The 22,806-nt window shown below is 46.6% G+C and overlaps 1 pseudogene; it reads left to right on the forward strand.

Annotated features, from left to right (window-relative positions):
* The first annotated feature begins 20,057 nt into the window (after nucleotides 1-20,057).
* Nucleotides 20,058-20,657, forward strand: LOC145361926 (acid-sensing ion channel 1 pseudogene; annotated as a pseudogene).
* The last annotated feature ends 2,149 nt before the right edge of the window (nucleotides 20,658-22,806 follow it).

Raw genomic sequence — 22,806 nt, forward strand, 5'->3', positions numbered from 1 at the left:
TGGTGCCTGGTGTTGGCAAAGACCAAGGTGGCTGAGGGACAGGAAAGGCTGGAGGGGTGGGGGGGAGATCCGAGGGGGTCCAGTGAGAGACTGGGGGTGGTTCGCTTTCCCTGGCGGGGCAAAGAAGATCATTCATCTTCCGATGTTGCTGTTCCATCCTCTTCTGGAGAGCGCTTGCACTGACCTGGGCTGTACCCCAGGCGGGCGTGATGACCCTGCTGGAAGGCCGTCTCCTGGAGTGGGGATAGAGTGTCCCCCCACCTCTGCTCCACTCCATCCAGCATCCTGGTAAGGAGCCCCTCCAAAAAGCATGGTGCTGCCTTCCTGGCTGGCTTCCCCTGCAGTCGTGGAACAAGTGCTGGGGAGCAGTTTATATGGAGCTCGCCAGTACGGTGGCACAATGGTTAGCACTGCTGCCTCACAGCGCCAGGGACCCAGGTTTGATTCCCGGCTTGGGTCACTGCCTGTGTGGAGTTTGCATGTTCTCACTGTGTTTGTGTGGGTTTCCTCTGGGTTCTCCAATTTCCTCACTGTCCAAGATGTGCAGGTTAGGTGGATTGGCCATGATAAATTGTCCCTTAATGTCCAAGATGTGCAGGTTAGGTGGATTGGCCATGACAAATTGTCCCTTAATGTCCAAGATGTGCAGGTTAGGTGGATTGGCCATGACAAATTGCCCCTTAGTGTCAGGGGAATTAGCGGGGTAAATATGTAGGGTTACGGGGATAGGGCGTGGGTGGGATTGCTGTCAGTGCAGACTGAACAGGTCAAATGGCCTCCTTCTGCACTGTAGTGTCTGTAGCCGGAACTTTACCAGCACCGGAATTGGTGCAGGTGAGGCTCACAGAATGACATTCTCCGTTGGCCTCAGGTGGGATCTTATGAGTGTCGGGCGGGCGGGGCAGTAACATTCTGACATATGCTTCTATGAAATTGGTGTGCCAGTACTTGCAGCAGTTAAGTCGCTGCAGGGTTGGCAAATCAGAGGGAACATACAGCAGGAGAAGCGTGAAGCTCGTGGGCTAAAAATTATTGTTAATGAAGCATAAAATTGAGCTGGAAAACACGCCGGTGCTGTAGGCAGGAATCACTCCGTTTTTCGTATCGGAACCAACACTTGGTGATTTCTTTTGGTGAGATTTTGCCTGCTACATTTTAACTTGCACCTTTTGTTTATCCTGTCTTTCTGTTTGGAATATTGTTTCAATGGCGCTTGATAATAAGATAATTTGGAACTGACTTGCAGAAATTACTGAAACCGGTAACATGAGGGGGCTGAATTAATGACACAATTAAACTGACAAGTTCACTAAAACACCCTGGGTTAATGGACTGTATCTCCACTAAAATTAATTCAGCTCTTTTGCACTGTCAGTTTAGCATCTCCTCCAAGTCAGTGTCTCTTGATGATGTCATCACGAAATTCTGCTTAAAGAACAATTTTGAACAAGGGAAGAAGGGGAGATGTTCAGAATGATGTCAGATCCTTTGCTTTTAAAAGGGACACATTGTCATCTTTCTGATCAGATGTTAAAATGGCCTGCATCAATGGATGTTAATAATCCCATAGAAAAAAGCAACTGACCAACATTCATCCCTCACCGAATGCCATCAAAACAGATTAACATCGAAACATAGAAGATAGGAGCAGGAGGAGGCCATCTGGCCCTTTGAGCCTGCTCCACCATCCATCACCATCATGGTTGATCATCCAACTCAATAGCCTAATCCTGCTTTCTCCCCATAACCTTTGATCCCGTTCGCCCCAACTGTGATATCCAGCCGCCTCTTGAATACATTCAATGTTTTGGCATCAACTACTTCCTGTGGTAATGAATTCCACAGGCTCACTGGGTGAAGAAATGTCTCCTCACCTCCGTCCTAAATGGTCTACCCTGAATCCTCAGACTGTGACCCCTGGTTCTGGACTCCCCCCACCATCGGGAACATCCTCCCTGCATCTACCCTGTCTCATCCTGTTAGAATTTTATAAATCTCTATGAGATCCCCCCTCATTTGTTGAACTCCAGCAAAAACAATCCGAACCTAGTCAATCTCTCCTCGTATGTCTGTAACTGGTCATCCATCTCACAGCTGCTTTTGGGATGGGATTTTGTTGTGTTAAAATTGAATGCTGTTCTGGTGATGTGAGAACAATGTTCATGAAGTGTTCTGGGATGTTTCTTGGAGAAATGATGAGGTGCAATATAAATGCAAGTGCTTTTTCATGCGTTCCAAAGAATGTAGGAACTTCAACTTGTTCTCGAGCAATGCATCCTGAAGGCATTAATGAACAATTACTAAACTCATTAAACTTTGAGTTGCACATTGAATACAAATTTCACTATATGCTACAGTGGGATTCAATCTCAGGTGCCCAAAACATGACCCTGGATCTCAGGCTTACTGGGGAGTGACAATGCCACTACATCATCACCTCCCCTTGTTTTTTGTCTCAATCAAGTGCCTTCTGTATGCTTGGTTTGAATTGTATCCGAGAGGCTAGTAGATTGGAGTTATTGGGTTTGAAATCACAAATTTTGCAGCAAAGCAGTGCAAATTAACTTTTCTGGCTGTAGTTTTCCGGTATTCTAACTATAAAAGCGTCACAAATGTGTGAAGTTACCTGCTTCAGTTTAACTAATAGGGTGCCTTTTGATGCTGGATAGATTGATTTGTTGGTAGAATCCTAACGGTGCAGAAGGAGGCCATTCAGTCCATCAAGTCTGCACCGACACCAATCCCACCCAGGCCCTATCCCCACTTAGTTACCCTGCTAATCCCTCTAACCTATTAAATCCCAGGTCAGTAAGGGCTAATTTAGCATTCTTCTAACCTGCACATCTTTGGACTGTGGGAGGAAGCTGGAGCACCTGAAGGAAACCCACACAGACATGGGGAGAACATGCAAATTCCACACAACAGTGACCCAAGCTGGGAATTGAACCCAGGTTCTTGGAGCTGTGAGGCAGCAGTGCTAGCTCACTGTTTCTTTTTAGGTGTCCAGATCACCAACAACCTATCCTGGTCTCTCCATGCCGACACTGTAGTTAAGAAATCCCAACAACGCCTCTACTTTTTCAGAAGACTAAGGAAATTTGGCATGTCAGCTTGGGCAGAGCAGGAGCCATACCAAGCTGTGATACAACCAGAAAGAATGCTTTCTATGGTGCATCTGTAAAAGTTGGTGAGAGTTGTAGCGGAAATTTCCTTCATCTTCTGAGAAAGTAGGGACATTGGACACCTAAAAACTTGAAGTTCTTGACCCTTTCTACTTCGACCCCATTGATGTAGACAGGGGCATGTTCTCCTTTACGCTTCCTGAAGCCGATGACAATCTCCTTCGTGTTGTTGACATTGAGGGAGAGATTATTGTCGTTGTGCCAGATTCTCTATCTCATTCCTGTTCTCCGTCTCATCATTGTTTGAGATCCGACCCACTACAGTGGTGTCGTCAGCAAACTTGAAAATCAAGTTGGAGGGGAATTTGGCTACACAGGGCCCAATTTTACCAAATATTCGTGCCCGAAAATGGGCACGAAATCGCGGTAAATTAGGGCATTGGACCTTTAATGCGATCTGCACCCGAACCTGAGCAGATCGCGGCTTTACCGAAACCTGATTCAGGCGTGGATCTGGCCTGCACCCCAATCGGGCGGCCCGATTTAATGAATCGCGCGCCCAACTCTACCACTAAATCCCATTTTACCTTCTTCTGGTCCGTTCCAGATCCGCACTGTAAGCGACCTGCAAAATAAAAATCCAAAGCCAATTTTTATTTTGCAGGAGAACTTCCGACGGGGCTTCAGAGCCTGGAATGGCTCTCTGACCCAGGTTATCCTCTGGGGGTGATGGGGGGTGGGGGGAGGTGGGAGGCGGTGGAGGGGAGGGGGGGTAGGGTCAGAGCATCCTCTGGGGGGGAGGAGGAGGAGGTGGGTCAGATGTACCATGGCGGGGCGGGGCGGGGGGGTGGCGGCGAGAGGACTGATCATTGTCTAGTGGTGGGAGGGAGGCCCGATCGCTCACTGATGGTGAGGGGGAGAAACGGATGGATCTCTGGAGGAGGAATAGGGGGGTCCGCTGCCACTCTGCAGGTGCTCCCTCCTCCCCACCAGGGGAACGAATCCCTCCTCCTGGTTTCCAATTGCTTTAATATATATGAGACATGAGAAATGTACACTAGATGTCATTTAAAAATTGAATCGCTGAATTTATTCATAAGTGTTCGATCTTAGGCTCATTGAATCATGCATTCATTTAATTGGTGAGAATTGACACACTGTCACAATAGGGAGGAGCGATTCGTTCCTCCAGTGGGGAGTTGGGGTTGCCCGCAGAGCCGCCTTCCCCCTCCCCATTCCATCCGCCCCCCCACCCCATCCAGTGAGTGATCAGGCCTCTCCCTGTGTCAGAGAGCCGATTTCTCCCTCCCCGACCCAGAGGATGATCTGTGTCAGAGAGCCGATTTCTCCCGCCACCCCCCCCCCCCCCCCCCCCCCCCCGCCCAGAGGTTGATCTGTGTCAGAGAGCTGCTCTCACTGCTTTTTTTTTCTTTCCTGACTTGGGTGCACTTTTTCAAATTTTTTTCGAACTGTGCATGCGCCGTTCAGAGCTCTGATCGTTCCGGCAGCGGCAAAAAGCGTATGGGCGCACTACAAAGAGGATTCTGGGCTTGGATCTGTATTACGCCCGGATTTGGCCCTTAGACTCCAAATTGGATCTGAGGTGTTGTTGCCTGTCCTTACTGGAACTGTAATGAAACCACAGAATAAAAGTGAGGAAGGAAAGAGTTCCATAAAGCCTAAAATCCTAACAGTGAGTTGACAACTAAAACATGAAATGCAAACATTGCAATTTGGCTCTTTATTCCCTTGAAGCAACTGGGAAACATTTTGCCACCTAATGCTGAGACTACAAGAATTATGTTTAACTGGGAACACTATTAAGGAGATACAGTCAGCAAGAACATTGCTCTTTCATCTCTCAAGTCCTGGATTTGAATCTAGGCAAGATAGATCAAAGCCTTCTCTCTCTGATAGCTGATGAAACATCTTAAATGGAACTGAATCGGGCCAATTTGAATCCATTTCCCTGCAGGTGTGAATCCACAACGCAGTGCTGGCCCTCCAAATCAGCGCCATTCAAAGTCTCATTGAGAGAGATCAGAATAGGAGTTCAAGGAATATATACACACTGCTGGTGCAGTTGGCAGCTCTCATGTGCAGATGGGACTGAGATTCTTTGCTACAGCAGTGGAGGAAGAGTCATATAGTGACCGCGCCTGACCTGGGAGCGCTCAAAGTATCAGTAAATGCAGAATAGAAAATATTCTCGTTCCCCCAAGACAATGTACTTGCTTTAAGTATGAATTCCTTTCAAAAATAGACAAAAGATTGTTGTTGTGAAGTCTCCACTTTTAAAATGCAGTTGTATTCCACTATAGAATGGCAAAGGTGTGAGTTGATCCAGAAAAAGGCTGGAACTTTTCAATTCTCTACTAGACTTCCTTGTCAGGCATAAGGATGAATATTTATTGTGGCCATTTTGTAAGGATTTGAACTGGATTTTCCTGCAAGGATTGCTCCCGGTTGTTGAATAATGGGTGGAATTTTACGAGATTTTTTTACTAAGTGTCCAGCTAGTCTCAAAATGGGAGAGTTCCAGATCCATTTATTGAGTGTGTTTTCACGGCCAATCTCTGTCTCTGAAAAGATGGGTGAGTCGGTTTGTAGCCAGAGAGGCTGTGGGCGGGGTTTAATTCACCAGACAGCCTGTAGAGGGAGGTATTGCGTATGTACAAACCTTGAATGCTGCACATGCACATTAGCAGTCGCAGAGGTCTGACAGACAGAAGATAGTTGTCAGGCCCCTGCCACTGCAGGTAGCCTCAACAAGCTCCTCTCCTCCCTGCAATCGCGGGGGCCTGCGGCCCAAGATGCAGCACCCCCCTCCCTCCCCCCCACTGCCCACCTCACCGCCCAGACCGATCACAGCCCTGCCACCCAGACCAATCATGGCACCCCTCCCTCCCCCACCGATTGCATGCAGAGTGGCAGCGGGCATTCCTCCCCCATTGGCCTGCCCCCATTGGCCCCATCCCCTGGCACTGCCCGGTGGGCATTGCCCAGGTGCCAGGCTGGCACTGGCCAAGTGCCAGAGTGGCATTGCCAAGGGGTGGCAGCACCCCTGCCTTGCTCTCGGCCTTCCCCGGGGGCCTCAATGGTCTCCAGTTGCACCGGTGAGGCCAACACGACTGTTCCCGTTCATGGGGAGCAGGTGTTTCCCTCATGAGAGAGAACCTAAAGGCCATAAAGGCAAGCGAGCCCGGACAATTGCATTCCAGGCTCGCCAATAACATTGAAATGAATATATACATAAATTTAAATCCATTAATCAACCTCTCGCCCATTTCCAGTGAGAGGCTGACCGGGTCAGAAATCCGGCTTTCGTAAAATCGCGAGATGCATGAAAACTGGCGTCATTCGCGCCAGCTGCTTTATGCCCAATTTTGTGACAATTTCCTGCCACAAAACGGGCATATGGCAGCCGTAAAATTCCACCCATTGTGTCTGCTTTCAAGGTGACCCATTTGAAGGGACACAAGTTAAAAGTGAGGGGTGGGAGGTTTAGGAGAGATTTGAAGAAAATCTTTTTTACTCAGAGGGTGGTGAGGGTCTGGGATGCGCTGTCTGGGAGGGTGGTGGAGGTGGGATGCCTCACATCCTTTAAAAAGTACCTGGATGAGCACTTGGCACATCATAACATTTAAAGTTAAGGGCCAAGTGTGGGCTAGTGGGATTAGGTGGGGAGGTCAGGCCATTTCATATATCAGTGCAGACTCGATGGGCTGAAGGGTGTCTTCTGTATTCTGTGATTCTGTGAAGAGAACCATGAGTTTTGCTTGACCATCAGGAAGGATTTGTGTGGGCGTCAGGATGGGAGCGAGTCTATAGGAAGGACAAGTGAAGGAAGATGCTTGCTACCTTTCTTATTTTCTGGCTTTCGTGTGGTGCTCAGCCTACACTGACAATGTATTTGGTCCAGACGAGAAGAGCTGCTGCCATCACCTCCTGATACTCACAACTCTGCCTTTGCAGTTCCGTCAACTCTGGGACAACTGGACCCAGGGGCACATCATTGGCCATGGGCCTAGCGAGTACCGTCCTCCAACATCCCTCCGAGTGCCGGTCCCTTGGGACATCCCTGCCTCCACCTGGTGGTGTGGATTGTTAGCTGTGAGGTACTCACCAGTGAGTGATTCAGAAGCCTGTGTACTTAGTGATCCCACTGAGGTGTGAGTATCTGCACTGGTGTCGGGTGCGGATGACAGCAGGGACACCTCTTCAGTGGTGAGGTTGGAGAAGGCCCCCTCTGAACTGCTGAAGTCTGGGGGGTCCCGGGGGTGTGAGGAGGGTCCCGGGGGTGCGATGAAGGTCCGGTCTGTTCCACTGGCCAGCCTGCAAGAGAGGGGACGTGGCATAGGTGCATTACAGGGGATACGGAAGGAGCATTAATTGCTCACTTGAGCCTTAAGGAATGAGAGCGTATGTGTTGAGGATTCTCACTTTTCTCTGCTGCTCCCACTTCACCAGCAGAGCAGGCAATGCTCTTCCTCCTCCCCAGCCAACTCGAGTGCTCCCTCCTCAAAGCGTGTGAGGGTTCGGAGCTCTGGCATGACTCTGGCTGGCTGAGCCCCTCACGCTTGTTGGGGTTGAGGTTGTCCTGCACTCTCACAGAGCAGGAGAGGTGAGATTGGAGATAGTGATGAGGGGTGACAGGCATAGGCTTCAGTGGGATCTGGGGATTTGAGGAACATTACAGCTACGAGGGGGGAAATAGTGATTGGGGGGAGGTGGGAAAGGGCCCCCTGCCTGGTGTTGGCAGCCTCCGAGATGGCTGGGTGAAAGATGGAGTCAGAGGTGCAAGGGCTGTGCGAGAGAGTCCAGAGAGAGGCTGGAGATGGTTCACTTTCCCTGGCTGAGCGAAGAAGATCGTTCATTTTCTTCCGTCTTTGTTGTCCCGTCCTCGTTTGCAGTGAGCTGGCATTCACAAGGCCTGCCAACTGCATTCCAGGCGGGGGGTGGTGACCTTGCTGGAAGACAGGGGTAGAAACTATCCCATTTCTGCTGCTCACCATCCAGCAGTCCGGTCAGGGCTCCCTCTGGAAAGCAAGGTGTGGGCTTCTTGGCTGTCAAGCCCTGGGATAGATATGGAACAAGTGCTGGGGAGCCCTTTCTATGGAGCCCCGTGGTGATTGAAGCGATTAAGCTGTAGCAGGCCAGGCAAATCAAAGGGAGAATGTCCGCGAGCATGGCATGATTCTCGTGTGCATAAAGATCTTTACTACTGAGGCATAAAACTCAGTCAGAGATTACGCCAGCAGTGTTGGCGGGAATCACTGTGTTTTTCACATCGGAATCAACATTCCACCAAATTCTTGTAAGATTCTGTCCATCCACTCTTTTTGTTCACTGAATGTTCACATTAGTGCCCCGTGTCACACTCTATGGGACATGGCTGAACTCACAGGCTCAGCTGGCCTTCCCTTCTTTGCATCATAAAGGATATTCTCCACAATCGATCTCAGTGGGGGTAATGGAATGATTTTAGGTGAACACAAAGCCCTGTAAGGACTCTGCCAGCCAACATCCTGAGATGTAAACACAATGCTGGAAGGCCCCTCATTTTCTTAGCTTGACTGACTGTTGCCAACATCCTTCCCTTAACCACAACCAGGATGCCAGTCCCTTCCCACTACCTCTCCTCCATGCCTCCATCCCCGTGAAACAGGTGAACTTCCATTTACTGAATTAGGTAGCAGAAGATTATTCATAACTATTTTCTTGTGATACTCTCGTTCAGTACAAGCACTGGTTTCCACTCTTCCCGTCTAGATCCTCTCTCTGTCCCAAAATATTCCCAACTGGATGGCAGGGAGGCACAGTGGTTAGCACTGTTGCCTCACAGTGCTGGGGACCCAGGCTCGATTCCCAGGTTCGGTCACAGTCTGTGTGGAGTCTGCATGATCTCCCCGTGTCTGCATGGGTTTCCTCTGGATGCTCCAGTTTCCTCCCACAATCCAAAGATGTGCAGGTTAGGTGAATTGGCCATGCTAAGTTGCCGCTTAGTGTCAGGAGGACTAGCTAAGGTAAATGCATGGGGTTATGGGGATAAGGGCTGGGTGTGATTGTGGTCGGTGCAGATTTGATGGGCCAAATGGCCTCCTTCTGCACTGTAGGATTCTATGATTCTATTCTATGAAGTGGGGAGAAGTAGCTTTTAAATGCAAACTTGAATGACCATCACCTGCTCTCAATGCACTCTGAAGCACGACCTGGCTTACTCTGAAAGAGACCTGCCTTTCCCATATTGTCAATCTCACTCCACACCCTCAAGAATTTGGAAACTGCTCATAAGAAGTCAAAACAGCAACAAGCGTGTCCTAGGTGTGCTGCAGCGAGTGAATGCCGGAGCAGGAACAGTCAATGCAACAATTGTGGCAAAATGGGTCACATTACAAAAGCTTGCTTGGCGAAAAATAGCCAGAAGAAGAATCTGAGTCCCTTCAAGAAGAAGAAGAAGTTCCATTCTACAAAAGAAACTTACAACAGGGAAGAAAAGAATTGCGATCGTGAAGAAGGGAATGTCTAGAAATATGCTGAAGAGTTGCAACTGAACATCTTCCCCTTACAGGGTCAATCACATAGATTCTGGGTGATTCCAAAGCTAAGCAACAACCTGTTAGGATGGAGGTCGACACTGGTGGTACTCCATCTTTAATTCCTGAGACTACACACAAAAAGCTGAAGTATCTTCCTTTAAAACTAGCTGATGTGATTTTAAGGACATACATGGAAGAGATTGTGCCGTTAAAAGGTTATATCATGGTCAACATAGAGTGGACAAATAGCAGTGTTGTCTTTCCATGTGGTTCGTCATAATTTTCCAGCTCTATCTGAGGGGTATGGTTGGAGACGATAAAGCTTAACTGGAGTTCATCAACAGATTAGCCGATGCCAAAACAGACCTGCAGCACCTTTTGGATAAATACACGAGTGTAATCGAAGAGACACTTGGCTGAATGAAGGGAGTTCAAGTGAAACTCAAATAAAGCCTAATAGGCAACCAAAAAATCTCAAAATGAGAGCGGTGCCATATGGAATTCATCCCAAGGTCAAGGAAGAATTAATATGGCTTGTTAACAATGGTGTGTTAGAGCCAGTTACAATGAGTAACTGGGCTACCCCCATTGTACCTGTCATGAAACCGGATGGTTCAGTTTGTTTTGATTTGATTTATTATTATCACATGTATTAGTATACAGTGAAAAATATTGTTTCTTGTGTGTTATATAGATAAAGCATACTGTTCATAGAGAAGGAAAGGAGAGAGTGCAGAATGTAGTGTTACAGTCATAGCTAGGGTACAGAGAAAGATCAGCTTAATGTGAGGTAGGTCCATTCAAAAGTCTGACAGCAGCAGGGAAGAAGCTGCTCTTGAGCCGGTTGGTACGTGACCTCAGATTTTTGTATCTTTTTCCCGATGGAAGAAGGTGGAAGAGAGAATGTCCGGGGTGCGTGGGGTCCTGAATTATACTGGCTGCTTTGCTGAGGCAGTGGGAAGTGTAGACAGAGTCAATGGATGGGAGGCTGGTATAAGTGATGGATTGGGCTACATCCATGACCCTTCGTAGATCCTTGTGGTCTTGGACAGAGCAGGAGCCCATACCAAGCTGTGATACAACCAGAAAGAATGCTTTCTATGGTACATCTGTAAAAGTTGGTGAGAGTCATAGTGGACATGCCAAATTTCCTTAGTCTTCTGAGAAAGTAGAGGCGTTAGTGGGGTTTCTTAATGATAGTGTCAGCATGAGGGGAACCAGGACAGGTGTTGATGATCTGGACACCTAAAACCTTGAAGCTGTCAACCATTCCTACTTGATCCCCATTGATGTAGACAGGGGCATGTTCTCCACAATGCTTCCTGAAGTCGATGACAATCTCCTTTGTTTTGTTGACATTAAAAGGAGAGATTATTGTTGCTGCACCAGTTCACCAGATTCTCTATCTCATTCCAGTGCTCTGTCTTGTCATTGTTAGAGATCTGACCCACTGTGGTGGTGTCACCAGCAAACTTGAAAATTGGAGGGGAATTTGGCCACACAGTCATAGGGGTATAGGGAGTATAGTAGGGGGCTGAGAACACCACCATTGTGGTGATTTTAAAACAAGCAAAAAATCAGTGTTGTGTGATCTACTTCCTTTCATTGAAGATTTGTTTGCTAGGTTATCAGGTAGGCAGAAATTCAGCAAGATTGAAATTCAACAAGCTGTATCTCAACCACTGCTTACTGTTGTTACTCATAACGATTTATTTTGTTATAAAAATTGCCTTTTGGAACAACATTTGCACCAGCCCTGTTCCAAAGACTGATGGATCAGACTTTAAGTGGTCTCTCTGATGTATAATGTTACTTGGATGATATTCTAATTACAGGGTTGAGTGAACAGGAGCACTTGAATAATTTAAAAGCAACTTCAAAATGTCTTCAAGCCCATGGTCTGTATATGAAAAAAAAGTGTGACTTTTTCCAGATATCAGTTATTGATAGTAAAGGCCTACACAAAACACCTAAAAAGATGGACACTATTTTAGAAGTACCACATCTGCCAAATGTGATGTAATTGAGGTCTTTTCTAGGATTAGTTAATTATGATGGCAAATTTGTTCCTAACTTAGCTACATTATTGAAGCCATTGCATAATTTACTATGTGTGAAATAGACATGGGACTGGACAACAGAATGTGAGAAAGCATACAAAGACATCAAAGATGCTTTGCAGAAGTCTGATGTATTGGTTAATTTAATTTGAAGCTACCATTACTACTTGCCTACAATATTTCAGCTTATGGAGTCAGGGCAGTAGGTTTGCATATTATGTCTTCGAGAGAAGGACGACCAATAGCTTTGCTTTGCATACTCTGACTAGTGCTGAATCTAACTATGCTCAGCAAGAAAAAGAAGCACTGAGTATAATTTCTGGCATACAAAGGTTTCATCATTATTTAAACGGTCATCATTCCACATTACTGACTGATCATCAACCCTTAGCTACTATTTTTGGGCCAAATAAAGGCATACCTTTGTTAGTTGCTAGCCAATTGCAAAGATGGTCGCTGATCCTATCTACACACTCTTGCAATATAAAGCATCATCAATCAGAATGCCATGCTATTGCTAGTGCGTTATCACATTTACCTTTACCTATTGAGCTGACACCACCAACTTGCTTTGCTAATATTCTTTATTTTTCGCTGGTAGATAATTTGCCTGTGACAGCTTTGTAAATTCAGAGACATGCCAGAAATTATCCCATGATGAAGTTAGTGATGGATATGGTATTGAAAGGGACGGTAACTGGAATACACCGTATGCATCCTGATTTGAAACCAGATGTGTCAAGAAAGCCTGAGTTGGCCGTCCAAAGTGGGTGCCTATTGTGGGGAATCCCAGTGATCATTCCTCCAAGTCTGCATGGAAGAGTTCTTGAACAACTACATGAAGGACATCCTGGTATAGTCCGGATGAAGGAATTAGCACCTCGTTATTTTTGGTAGCCGGGTCTGAGTGTTCGGAATGAAGAAAAATTGGAACAATGTCAAACTTGTGCACAAATATGAAATATATCACTGTTGTTCCCTTTGCATTCTTGGGAATGACTTAACATACCATGGCAATGATTGCATGTAGATTTTGGTGGTCCATTTGAGGGTGAAATGTTTTTAGTCATAATTGATGCACGTTCAATGCGGCCAGGATTTTTGCCATGAGATCTACCACAACTGAACAAACTATTGAAAAACTTGACACTATTTTTGCAAGATCTGGTAAACCAAAACATTGTTAGTGATAATGGTTCACAGTTTACTTCACAAGAGTTTGAGGATTACCTCAAAGTAAACAGTATTCAGCATGTAAAATCCACATCTTATCATCCGTTAGCCAATGAATTAGCTGAAAGATTCATTCAATCCTTGAAACTTTCTTCAAAAGCTTCAAGAGAGGAAAGTTCATCATCCCGTCGTATGAATAGCTTTTTGGCATTTTATAGAAATGTGACTCGTGTCTACCCAAAGTTCACCTGCATTACCACTCTTAAAGAGAAAGTTGAGAACTACGTTTGATTTGTTATTACTTCCAGAAACATCAGAGATAGTAGCACCTCAATAACAATCTCAAGTTGTTAGATGAGAAGTCAGGGCAAAACAACGCTCATTTCAACAAGAAGATCAAGTGTTAGCAAATAATTATACCATGATTGAGAAATGGGTACTAGCCATAAGAAACAGAGCGAAGGTTTCAATTCTTTAAAAGAGTTAACTCTACAAAGCATTAACTCTGTTTATCTCTGCACCGTTGCTGCCAGATCTGCTGTGTTTTGGCAGCATTTTCTGTTTTTGTTACCCCACATTTTTAGTTTACATAACAGCATGGCGGCACAGTGGTTAGCACTGCTGCCTCACAGCACCAGGGACTTGGGTTCAATTCCTGGCTTGGGTCACTGTTTGTGTGGAGTTTGCACGTTTTCCCTGTGTTTGCATGGGTTTCCTCCGGGTGTTCCAGTTTCCTCCCACAGTCCAAAAGACGTGCTGGTTGGCTGCATTGGCAGTGCTAAATTCTCCCTCAGTGTAGCCGAGCAGAAGGGTGGTGACTAGAGGATTTTCACAGTAACTTCTTTGCAGTGTTAATGTAAGCCATACTTGTGACACTAATAAATAAACTTTAAAAACTGTATGGACACCATGGGTGTGACCTCAAATGATTCGAGAACAGAATCTGTGTGATATGCTGTTCTCATGTGACCATTTGTACTAAGTGTCTGCTCTGCCATGTGACCCGGGAGATGTAGGAGAAAGAAAGAATTTCATTTCTACAGCACATTTCACCATGGCACGGTGGTACAGTGGTTAGCACTGCTGCCTCATGGCACCCAGGGACCCAGGTTCAATTCCAGCCTTGGGTCACTGTTTGTATGGAGTTTGCACATTCTCCCCGTGTCTGTGTGGGTTTCCTCCGGGTGCTCCAGTTTCCTTCCATAGTCCAAACATGTGAGGTTAGGTGGATTGGCCATGCTAAATTGGCCCTTATTGTCAGGGGGACTAACTAGGGTAAATATATGGGGATAGGGCCTGGGTAGGATTGTGATCGGTGCAGACTCGATGGGCCGAATGGCCTCTTTCTGTATTGTTGGGATTCTCTGATTCTATGACCTCAGGACGTTCCAGAGGGCTTTACAACCAATGCAATGCTCAGAGAGTACAGCCATTGTTGAAATGTAGCAGTCAATTTAAACATAGTGAGGTGCCACAAACAGAGAGAGATAATGACCAGATAATCTACTTTTCTTTTTCACAATGTCAGTTGAGGAATCAGCATTGGCTGGGGCACTGGGATTCTCTCCACTGCTAAAGGGAAAACAGCAATTTATCTTCAGAAAATGATGTCAGCAGAACACTCAAATATGCCAAAAATATAATTAAAAGTCTTGAAAGAATTATCAAATTCAAGGGCCTGATTTTACCATTACGTTGCGCCTGTTTTCAGTTGTGAAAAGTTGCTAAAATCGGGCGTGAGGCAAGTAGTGCGATCTGCGCCCACCTCCGCACCAGTTCTCCCTTTACCAAGGCCTGAAAATGCCTGTGATCGGGTTGCATTTGCACGCATTTAAATTGACTTAATGGCCTGCACGCCCAACTTTACCAACACTTCCCCCTTAACCACCGTGTTCGCCCTTCCAGAATCGGCGCAAAACAGACAGGCTCCATAAAAGTCCGATTTGGGTGCTCCAGCTAGTGAGGGGTTATGTGCTGAGTGTCCAATGGCTCTCTGCTTGAGATTGGTGAGGGTGGGAAAGGGGGGGGATCCGCTGCCACTCTGTCTGTGACCAGTGAGGGGGGAAGGGGGGGTCCGCTGCCCCTCTGCCTGTGATCAGTGAGGGGGGAAGGGAGGAGGGGCCCACGATCGTTCTGGGTGGCGGAGGGGACAGTCAGTAATGTTGTGGGGGTGGAGCAATGTCTGTGGGGGCTAGGGGGAAGTATTATCCAGCCGGGAGGGATGTGGCAGGGCAGCAGCATTCTACCTTTTTATCTGTGCATGCGCAGTTGGAGGCGCCAATTGGAGCTGCAGGGTTTTGGGCACATTAAGCCCCACCCACAGGCTTGTGCAGCGCGATTCGGAATCGCTGATATTTTTTCAGGCAGAGTGTGTGCGGGGGCACCTGAGAACGCGTTCTAAAAGTCAGATCTGAAACACTTCCAGTTTCAAGTCCACCCAGCAATTAGAATCAAAATGGTAAAATAGGACCCAATAACTTCACAAGCAAAATTCCCACCCTACACCTACTGTGGTCAATGTTGTAAAGTTCAATAATCATCATTTGAAGAGAAAAATGGGGAATAAGATAGGCAGCCAAGATGAACAATCTCTGTTCAAAGGGATGGACATTGAAAAAATCAGTGTGAATGGACAGAAAGGACAACTTCTGTTTCTGTAGAGAGAAGGGATTGAAAGATATGGTGAAGTGCTGGACTCCATAGAATAAAATATCGTGTGCAGTTTTGGTCTCCTTTTCTGAGGAAGGATGTTCTTGCTCTCGAGGGAGTGCAGGGAATGTTTATCAGGCTGATTCCGGGGATGGCGGGACTGATGTATGAGGAGAGATTGACTAGGTTAGGATTGTTTTCGCTGGAGTTCAGACGAATGAGGAGGGAATCTCAGAGATTTATAAAATTCTAACAGGACTCGACAGGGTAGATGCAGGGAGGATGTTCCCGATGGTGGGGGGAGTCCAGAACCAGGGGTCACAGTCTGAGGATTCGGGGTAGACAATAGGATGGAGATGAAGAGACATTTCTTCACCCGGTGAGACTGTGGAATTCATTCCCACAGGAAGTAGTTGATGCCAAAACATTGAATGTATTCAAGACTCGGCTGGATATCGCACTTGGGGCGAATGGGATCAAAGGTTATGGGGAGAAAGCAGGATTAGGATTAGGAGTTGGACGAATGAATGGTGGAGCAGACTCGAAGAGCTGAATGGCCTCCTCCTGCATCTTCCATGCTCCATTTTTCAAAAAGAAAAGTTTTGTTATGCCAAATAGCCTTCTGCGGTTTGTAAAAATTCTTGCCCCAGTGCCCAGGGACCTGGTTCGATTCCCAGCTTGGGTCACTGTCTGTGTGGAGTCTGCACGTTCTCCCTGTGTCTGCATGGGTTTCCTCCAGGTGCTCTGGTTTCCTCCCACAGTCTGAAAGACGTGCTAGTTAGGGTGCATTGACTCGAACAGGGGTGTGGCGACGAGGGGAATTTCACAGTAACTTCATTGCAGCGTTAATGTAAGCCTTACTTGTGACTAATAAATAAATGTTACTTTTTGTACATTGAAAGTCTTCTGTTTCTTTCAGTTTCTGTTATTTCAACAAATATTTGAAAACTTAAACAAAAAACATAATTTACTCATTGTATAATTGGAACAGCATGCAGTCCCAGTGTGATATCATATTTTAAACATCTCATGGGTCTGAAAAGATATAACATTTACATGACTTTGTTCCTATGTTGGATTTCGTAGCTGCATTATTTATGGATGCACCATTTGTCACGGAAATGCAGCAATAGGTACAAGGATATTATTGATGACCTTCTGGCAGGGTGCTACCACATTAAAAGACTTGGGATAGGTGGAAAGACATTGAGGCAAAGACTTTGAGGAAAAGGGAAAGATGGGATAATGGCTTGGGGGAGGCGATTTGTTTGAGATTGAGACAAGATGGTGCAGGAATCTCAGACACAACTCAACTGCCTGTGCTAGAACTGTTTGATACATGAACCAGGCAGCTTTGTTACTGTTTGACCAGCCAGCCAGGCTCACTCATAGAACCTTGGCAGTGTTGTTGACCCATCTCTGTTCTTACCTGGTTCCAGATAGCCCTGGAAAGTCCATGAGCCAATGAACTGGGTGCTCATTTCAGGGCAGGTGGCATCTTTGCCAGTTAATCTCCAGCAGTGCCCTTCAGCCTCGGCTCTGCCAATCTCCATCCAAGCTCAAAATAAAAGCAAAATACTGCGCATGCTGGAATCTGAAACCAAAAATAAAAAATGCTGGAAAATCTTAGCTGGTTTGACAGCATCTATGGAGAGAGAATACGGTTGGTACGTGACCTCAGACTTTTGTATCTTTTCCCTGATGCAAGAAGGTGGAAGAGAGAATGTCCGGGGTGCGTGGGGTCCTTAATTATGCTGGCCGCTTTGCTGAGGAAGTGTACATAAGAACATAAGAAATAGGAGCAGGAGTAGGCCATCTAGCCCTTCGAGCCTGCCCCGCCATTCAATAAGATCATGGCTGATCTGTTGTGGCTCAGTTCCACTTTCCCGCCCTCTCCCCATAACCCTTAATCCCCTCTCTTATCAAGAACCCATCAACCCGCTTCTTAAAAATATTTAGCGAGGCAGCCTCCACCACTTCAACGGGCAGAGAATTCCAGAGATTCACCACCCTTTGAGTGAAGAAGTTCCTCCTCAACTCCGTTCTAAACCGCCTCCCCTTTATCTTGAGGCTGTGCCCCCTAGTCCTACTGTCTTTTTTGAGCGGGAAGAGTCTCTCCACCTCTATCCTATCCATCCCATTCATCATCTTATACGTCTCAATGAGATCTCCCCTCATTCTTCTAAACTCTAACGAGTACAAGCCTAGTTTATTCAGCCTCTCCTCATAGCTCAATCCCCTCAACTCCGGTATCAGCCTAGTAAACCTCCTCTGCACTCCCTCCAGGGCCAAAATATCCTTGCGCAGTGTAGACAGAGTCAATGGATGGGAGGTTGGTTTGCGTGATAGATTGGGCTACATTCATGACCTTTTGTAGTTCCTTGTGGTCTTGGTCAGAGCAGGAGCCCATACCAAGCTGTGATACAACCAGAAAGAATGCTTTCTATGGTGCATCTGTAAAAGTTGGTGAGAGTTGTAGCTGACATGGCAAATTTCCTTAGTCTTCTGAGAAAGTAGAGGCGTTGGTGGGCTTTCTTAACTATACTCTCAGCATGGGGGTGGGGGGGTGCAGGTTGTGATCTGGACACCTAAAAACTTGAAGCAATTCATCAAGCTTTCTGGACTTTTGAAAATGGAATGCATCCCTCAAGGGTGAGATCCCAAATAGAAACATTGCATGTGGGTGTAAATCTATTAGCAACCTGAATTGGACTGCCTTTCTGATCGATATCTGTCTACCTAGTATACCCAGTCGATCTTACATCCCTTTCCAGTGACAACGCCTACGTTGCTTTTTTCTCAAGGATCTACCATATGAACATCGAAATTCGGAAGAGTAAAAGGCCCTATGAGTCTGCTCCATCACTCAATAAGATCACGGCTGCTCTGGTTGTGGGTTCAACTACCCCCCCGCCCCGATAATCTTTGACTGCTTTTTGGTCAAGAATCAATCTCTCAGAGCTTGAGAAATATTCAGTGACTCCACCCCCCCACCACCCCGCTCCCGACGCCACTGCTGTCCCATTGAGTGAGTTTACTCCATGCATTACACGCAGCAAACATTGGAAACCTTTTCAGCCTCTCACACCCTTGTCTCTGAGTCAGAAGGTTAGAGGTTCATTGTTCCATCTATAAGCCCAAAAGCTAGGCAAACACTTTGGTGTCAGTACTGAGGGAGTGCCGCATTGTCGGAGGCACCGTTTTCAAAGGCCGAGAAACTAAAGGCCTCTCTGGGTGGTTGTAAAAGATCCCATGGCCCAATTTTAAAGAAGAGTGGAGGGGTTCTCCCCCTCCACCCCATCCCAGTGTCCTGACTGATATTTATCCCTTAACAAAAAGCACAAAAACAGATTGTTTGGCCATTATCTCATTGCTGTCTGCAGCATCCTGCTGTGCACAGCTTGGCTGCTGTTTCACATGGGCTTCTGGAAGTACTTCACTTGGTAGCATGGTGGTTAGTACAGCTACCTCACAGTGCCAGGGATCTGGGCTCAATTCCCAGCTCGGGTCACTGTCTGTGTGGAGTCTGCACGTTCTCCCCGTGTCTGCGTGGCTTTGCTCCGGTGTGCTGGTTAGGGTGGATTGACCATGCTAAATTCTCCCTCAGTGTACCCAAAACAAGAGTGTGGCAACTCGGGGGATTTTCACAGCAACTTCATTGCAGTGTTAATCTAAGCCTACTTGTGACTAATAAATCAACACCTGATTTAAAAAAAAGGATTGCAAAGCATTTGGGTCGACTGGACCAAGGGTGCAAAAGAAATGCTAGACTTTTGCTTTGCTGGTTTTTAACATCATTATGGGATGGATCCCCTCCCGCTCCCCAAAACACACACACTGCTCTCTCCTGCTATTCTGCTCGTTTGGGTGCGCTGAATACATTCACGATTGGAATTAAGATTTACCAATTGCACCCACCCCACCCCAATTCAAATCAGGGGAACCTGCACACATGACAACCTCGAATGATTGTACTTAATTTACCAGCCCCAGCACAGAAAGAGGAAGAGGCACATTTCATTAGCATTCTGTGTGATTAAAAAAAAAACAGACTGGGAAATGGGATTAGATGGGATTGCGGGACGTAGACAAATAAAGGGATAGCCGAGGCAAACACACACTGTGTGAGCCGCCTGTCTCCATTTCCTCCTGTGTTTCGGCTTGTACAAGCTGCTGGCCCCTCTTTATTTAAAAAAAAATGATTATTTTATGATTACGTTCCTTGCTCGTCGGAGCCTATCTGGGAGCGAGTATTGCCAGCTGATGAATGCGAGGAGCCTGTCATTCATCTGAACCAGGAGACACTTAAAACAGGGGAGCTCTCCAATGCTTCAAGCGAATCCTATATATACACACACACACACATAGAGCAGTGAGACTGCGAAGAGCTCTCTGCTTGCTCTCTCTCTAGTGATCGCATCTTGGTTTTTTTCTGCTTCCCTGGATTTGCCCTCCCCCCCTCCTCTGTTTATTTCTCTCCTGCCCTTCCTGATTTCCCCCCCAGGTTCTGCCCAATGGACCTGAAGGTAGAGGAAGATGCGGGGAGCACCCAGCCTTCCAGCGTCCAGGCTTTCGCCACAAGCTCCACTCTGCACGGCATCAGCCACATTTTCACCTACGAGCGCTTCTCCTTCAGGCGCGTCGTCTGGACCCTGGCTTTCCTGGGCTCCCTCTCCTTCCTGGTGCACGTCTTCGTCCAGAGGATCCAGTATTACTTCGAGTACCCGCATGTCACCAAGCTGGACGAGATCACCGCCTACAACCTGACCTTCCCCGCCGTCACCATCTGCAACCTCAACGAGTTCCGTTTCAGCAAGATCACCAAGAACGACCTGTACCACGCCGGGGAGCTCCTGGCTCTGCTCAACAACCGCTATGAGATCCCCGATCCCTACGTGGCCGAGAGGCACGTCCTGGATGTCCTAGTGGAGAAGGCCAACTTCCGAAACTTCAAGCCTAAGCCCTTTAACATGAGGGAATTCTCCGACCGAGCTGGCCATGATATGAGAGACATGCTACTGGACTGCAAGTACAGAGGGGAAGAGTGCACGCATCAACACTTCAAAGTCGTGAGTACCTCCTGCAAAGGAAAGTTCTTCCTCAATTCTGTGTAGTCAGTTGCCAGGGATGTGTGTCTGGATGACTTGCCAGAGTGAATGGGGAGAAGTGTTTGGAAGTCCCAGGTTCTTAAGAATGTGTTTCTTGGTCCATAGTTGGACCATCCCATTTTTGCAACTGAATGGTGGTCAGTTGCTCGAAGATATCAGGGATGTGTGTCTGGAAGACTTGCCAGAGTGAATGGGGACAAGTATTTGGAAGTCCAGGTTTTAAAAATGTGTTTCTTGGATCATAGTTGGACCATCCAATCTTTTGCAACTGAATGGCTAAGTTAGAAACAGTGTTTTCTGTTATTATCCTGGTTGCTCTGTCAAAACCTGTGATTGGAACAGAATATTGCTTGTGTATCTTGAAAGTCCGCAGATAGGGACTGACGGGTGGAGGGGCGAGACAATGATTTGTTCCCTGTGTCTGAAACAAGTGTTGTATACCTGTCGGGAAGCAGATCCTCTTGGATGGTCTTGGGTTGTCGACTTGCCTGCTGATTTGCAGAATTGGACAGGGCCTTGTGGTGGGTGGGAGGAGCAGGGCTACAGAAGAAAGTTGGAGAGAGCAACAGTTATACGTGAAAGTATTTCGAATGAGGTTAATGCCAGTTATAGATTGCAGTTTTGTCCACGGAATTTTGAGACCTTCCTTTTTATTTTTAAAGAAAGAGGAAATAAGCCCCAATCATAGTGGAGTACTCTTTTGCCTTAGTTGCAGAATGTGCCGTTCAAATCTCTTTCCAACTGAACGCTGAAATTTGGTTAGAATAAAATGTCTCTGGCAATAATTCCTAGGAGGAAGCGTAATGTGTAAGGTGGAACGGGGGGGGGGGGCGGGGAGTGGTCTTATGTTCTAAGTCAGTTGTACTTTGCAATCCTGTATCGAGCAGAAATAATACTGTCCTGTTAACACTATCTCTGAGATGCCCTCCCCTACTTTGTTTCAAACACACACAAAAATGTGTGCAAACAGTAGCGTGTCGGTGCTGGTGCTAGGCTGGTTCTGCTGCGAATCACGCTGATGAAACGGCTTTTCCGCCAAACTTGGACGTGACCTAGTCGGGGATTGACAGGAGTCCTGTGTTTACATGCTGCCTAACATGAACCACACATTACAGTTTTGGTGTACGAAGAAATGACGAGCTTCAGAATTGTCACAAGTTAACCACTCTTCCCTCTGCGTGGGCTTCTTGGACGCGGAGCACCGAATCTGTTCCATTTTCCATTTATGAATTAAGTGAGGTCTCTAAATTCAAGGCGTGCTACATTTCAAATCTCTTCACCCTGAGTACTATTTTTAAGTGTCTGATCTGTGCAGTCTATTTCATGTCAATTATCAACCGGATCAATTCACTTTGACATAGGCAGTGGACTGTTGAAACTGCTCATAGTTTTTCAATATCATTTCATAACAATGATAAGCGCCCCGTTAGGGAAAAGCAAGGGAGAAATTCGTACGCTCTTCATTCTCCAAAGATCCTGCTTGCCTTATCTCTCGGTAAGCAACTGCACTTTGGTATTGGGTGCATGGCAAAGAGCGAGGAGACTGAGGAGAGGTGTGTGTGTGTGTGTGTGTGTGTGTCAGAGAAAAAGCAATGAATACGAACACCTAGACTGGACTTCCCTGCTAAAGTCACTGATCAAAGTCTAAAGATATTTGTGGATGGGTCGCTAATCCCACCAATGGGTTAATACACCAAAAGTTTCCTCCCTCCATCCCAGGCAGACACTTGATGCAACTTCTTAATTCAGGTTTGGGATTGCTTAGTTTGCACTGAGCACAAGAAATATCCTTGCTTCAAATTTGGAGAGACAGGCTTGCCAGCTCTCCAGAGTTAACCTGAAGTCTATAGAAAATAAAAACTGATCTGTAGAATATTGGTGAAAAAGAAATACAAAAAAAGTCTTATTTAAAAATAAATCCATGAACAGATTTATTAGTCTTTTTAGAGTACGGGATTGTAGAAAAAGGGTGGCTTAAATGGCATTCAAGGATCATCCATTCAACTAATGCAGAGTGTGTTTGCTTTGTAGTGGGTGGGAGGATGTAGGACATCATGAGTCTTTACACCAGTGGGGCGGGGGGGTGGTGTGGGATAGGTGGTCAGAGGCAGCAGCAACTCATGTGATAGGGGTCATTTACAGGAAGAGATCCCAT

The sequence above is a fragment of the Carcharhinus amblyrhynchos genome, chromosome X (genome assembly GCF_965287045.1).
Source record: "Carcharhinus amblyrhynchos chromosome X, sCarAmb.v2.hapA, whole genome shotgun sequence".
Classification (NCBI taxonomy): domain Eukaryota; kingdom Metazoa; phylum Chordata; class Chondrichthyes; order Carcharhiniformes; family Carcharhinidae; genus Carcharhinus; species Carcharhinus amblyrhynchos.